The sequence below is a fragment of the Triticum dicoccoides genome, chromosome 1A (assembly GCF_002162155.2).
Source record: "Triticum dicoccoides isolate Atlit2015 ecotype Zavitan chromosome 1A, WEW_v2.0, whole genome shotgun sequence".
NCBI lineage: Eukaryota > Viridiplantae > Streptophyta > Magnoliopsida > Poales > Poaceae > Triticum > Triticum dicoccoides.
Window position 1 is genome coordinate 483,270,926 of NC_041380.1, and position 2,583 is coordinate 483,273,508.

Genomic DNA, 2,583 nt, shown 5'->3' on the forward strand with positions numbered 1-2,583 from the left:
CCAACTCATATGTTCTGAGAGAGAACCACCTACTCATGTGTTGAGACCAAGATATTCCATTCCTACCATATGAATCTTGATCTCTAGCCTTTCCAAGTTGCTTTCCACTCAAATCTTCTTTCCACAAAATCCAAATCCTATGAGAGAGAGTTGAGTGTTGGGGAGACTATCATTTGAAGCACAAGAGCAAGGAGTTCATTACCTACACACCATTTGTTACTTCTTGGAGAGTGGTGTCTCCTAGATTGGCTAGGTGTCACTTGGGAGCCTCCGACAAGATTGTGGAGTTGAACCAAGGAGTTTGTAAGGGCAAGGAGATCGCCTACTTCGTGAAGATCTACCGCTAGTAAGGCAAGTCCTGTGTGGGCGATGGCCATGGTGGGATAGACAAGGTTGCTTCTTTGTGGACCCTTTGTGGGTGGTTGCTTCTTCGTGGACCCTTCGTGGGTGGAGCCATGTGTGGACTCGCGCAACCATTACCCTTTGTGGGTGGAGCCCTCTGTGGACTCTCGCAACCGTTACCCTTTGTGGGTTGAAGTCTCCATCAACGTGGATGTAGGATAGCACCACCTATCCGAACCACGGGAAAAACATCCGTGTCTCCAATTGCGTTTGAATTCTCCAAACCCTTCCCTTTACATTCTTGCAAGTTGCATGCTTTACTTTCCGCTGCCAATATACTCTTTGCATGCTTGCTTGAATTGTGTGATGATTGCTTGACTTGTCCTAAAATAGCTAAAATCTGCCAAGAACTAAAATTGGGAAAAGGTTAAGTTTTTATTTGGTCAAGTAGTCTAATCACCCCCCCTCTAGACATACTTTCGATCCTACAAGTGGCATCAGATCTTTGGTCTCCATTTGCTTTGATCTCCATAGCTTTTGGTGGTCATACCCTTTGTTTCACAACCTAGGAGAGTATGGCGTCTAGCGAGGGAAATTATCACCGTAGAGGTCCCTACTTTGATGGTACTAATTTTGCTAGTTGGAAGCATAAAATGAAAATGCATATTCTTGGACATAACCCCGCCGTTTGGGCTATTGTGTGTGTTGGTTTGCAAGGTGACTTCTTTGATGGGAAAGAACCAAACCGTGAAGCTACCGCGGATGAGTTGAAGATGTTGCAATACAATGCTCAAGCTTGTGATATTCTCTTCAACGGATTGTGCCCCTAAGAATTCAACAAAATCAGCCGTCTTGAGAATGCGAAGGAAATTTGGGACACTTTGATTGATATGCACGAAGGTACCGACTCCGTCAAGGAATCCAAGTTGGATGTGCTTCAAAGTCAACTTGACAAGTTCAAGATGAAGGATGGTGAAGGTGTCGCTGAAATGTACTCTAGGCTTGCTCTCATCACAAATGAGATTGCCGGCTTAGGAAGTGAAGAGATGACCGATAGATTCATCATCAAGAAGATTCTAAGAGCCTTGGATGGAAAATATGATACCGTGTGCACATTGATCCAAATGATGCCCAATTACAAAGATCTCAAGCCAACAGAGGTGATTGGAAGAATTGTTGCTCATGAGATGTCACTTAAGGATAAAGAGGAACTTCACAACAAATCAAGTGGTGCCTATAAAGCCTCATGTGAAGCCCCTACATTATCAAGTGAGAAACAAGACTTCAATGAAGAATTGAGCTTAATGGTGAAGAACTTCAACAAGTTCTACAAGAGTAGAAGCAAAGATAGAAGCATCAAGTCAAGGTCCGACAATGACAAAAGATCTTCTAGTCGAGAGCGTAACTGCTACAGTTGTGGAAGACCCGGACACTATTCCAATGAGTGTACGGCTCCCTACAAGAGAAGAGAAGATTCTCCAAAAAGAAGAAGCAAAAAATCACCACCATGAGAGAGAAGGAGTAGAGATGATCATTATGAACGAAGATACTCACGGAAAAGAAAGGATTCGGAAAGGAAGGAAAAATCATCAAGGAGCTACACAAGACGAAGACATCAAGCTCATGTTGGTGAATGGGTATCCGGCTCCGACTCCGACAGCCACTCCGAGAGAAGTTATCACTCCGACTCCAAAGATACTCAAGATGAAGGTGTTGCCGGTCTAGCACTTGTGTCAACCAACTCCTACGACATATTTGTTGGGTTTCATAGTAATTTCAAAAAAATTCCTACACTCACGCAAGATCATGTGATGCATATCAACGAGAGGGGAGAGTGTTGTCTACGTACCCACGTAGACCGACTGCGGAAGCGTTGACACAACGTAGAGGAAGTAGTCGTACGTCTTCCCGATCCGACCGATCCAAGCACCGTTACTCCGACACCTCCGAGTTCTTAGCACACGTACAGCTCGATGACGATCCCTGGGCTCCGATCCAGCAAAGCGTCGGGGAGGAGTTCTGTCAGCACGACGGCGTGGTGACGATCTTGATGTTCTACTGTCACAGGGCTTCGCCTAAGCACTGCTACAATATAATCGAGGTGGAATATGGTGGCAGGGGGCACCGCACACGGCTAAGGAACGATCTCAATGATCAACTTGTGTGTCTAGAGGTGCCCCTGCCTCCGTATATAAAGGAGCCAAGGGGGAGGGGGCCGCCGGCTAGGAGGAGGGCGCAGGA